Here is a 1,492-nt window from a genome sequence, read left to right as displayed (position 1 = left end):
CTCTGACTGGGAGATGAATGCTCTCTGAGTCTAATGATCATTAGTTACTGTATATAAGTATACGGACAAACAACATTTAATGTGTATGTGTCATAAGTAAACGTAATGTTGCTATAGCACACTGACTATCAAGAAAATAAAAACATGGCATTTCATGTCAAAAAGGTTGCCAACACTTGAACCAGAAAACCTTAATATGAAGTCTTAACACATTGTGTATAAATAAAGTTAAACAGTTTCATTACAGAACCTACAAGATGAACAGACTGTAAATAAAGTTAAAGATTTTATGGAACTATTATATAATTATCCTGGTTCGATACAGTGGTGAGCTAGGCAGAAACTGGTTTCCTACTCACATAAACAACAACTGATCATGTATGATATGTAAACGAAAAAGAATGTAAATGAAAACAAGCTAAATGAGAGCCCTCCATATGAGCCTTTTATACATTTATAACGGTTTACTTGTTACTGTGTCTTCGGCTAGGTATATATCTTTAGCTAAATATTCACACTTTTAGCGTTTATAGGCTATGCCGTTTATAGTACCACTCCCTTAGACAGACAACCCCCCCCCCCTTCCTTTGACTCCCATCCCCCATTTTTGTTTTGTTTTTTTACAACTCTGTCTACATATAGTGTTATTTCTTTTTTTGTGTGACTGCTGCCTCAATGGAAACAAGAACGCAAGGACTTTTTGGACAGACCTTTTAGAAGTGTTTTAACTGTATTTTTTTTGTTTACATTTGCGGAGTGAGAGGTTCGTAATGGGGCGGCTGGGTGTGTGTGTGTGTGTGTGTGTGTGTGTGTGTGTGTGTGTGTGTGTGTGTGTGTGTGTGTGTGTGTGTGTGTGTGTGTGTGTGTGTGCGTGCGTGCGTGCGTGCGTGTGTGTACATTAATTACCCCAGGGGTAATTCATTTTACCACTTGCGATGGATTATGAGCCTCAATTCTTGGATTCAGGACTAAGGGAAATGGAAAACTGGACATTAAAGTGTGCGCTGTGCGGTCCGATTGGATGGACCTCAACGACTGTGCCATCGTTCAGGATTACAGCTGAAGTGGCCGGCGTCCGATGGAACAGCTGTTGCGATCAATAACCGCATCGTCACAGATCCGCTCGTCTATGCACGGCACGCGCGATCTACCAGCAGGACGGTGCTGAGCTAGCTGTAGTATACAACTCTCGTAGACGTATTTATGATTCTGACGTTTTCAATCTACGACAGTTGATGGAGACATGGACTTTCTGCACTATGCCCCGCAGATACTCCAAACGTGTACAAATTAAAAATAAGGTGCTTACCCAAAAGACCCAAATGTTAACTACTTCTACGCGGTAGTAGTTTAATGTAATAATCCATATCTTTCAATAAAGAAGTGTTTTAATGCCGTCTGTGGCCGAACGCCATTTTTTCACCCTCGTTTACTTCCTGTTTACATTTAGTGTAATTCCGGGTTTCACCAGATGCGCCCCCTCACTATCCGT

Source organism: Gymnoscopelus microlampas, assembly GCF_963454915.1.
Source record: "Gymnoscopelus microlampas genome assembly, chromosome: 14".
NCBI classification, from domain to species: domain Eukaryota; kingdom Metazoa; phylum Chordata; class Actinopteri; order Myctophiformes; family Myctophidae; genus Gymnoscopelus; species Gymnoscopelus microlampas.
The sequence above is the reverse complement of the archived record's forward strand: the minus strand, read 5'-3'. Positions refer to the sequence as shown.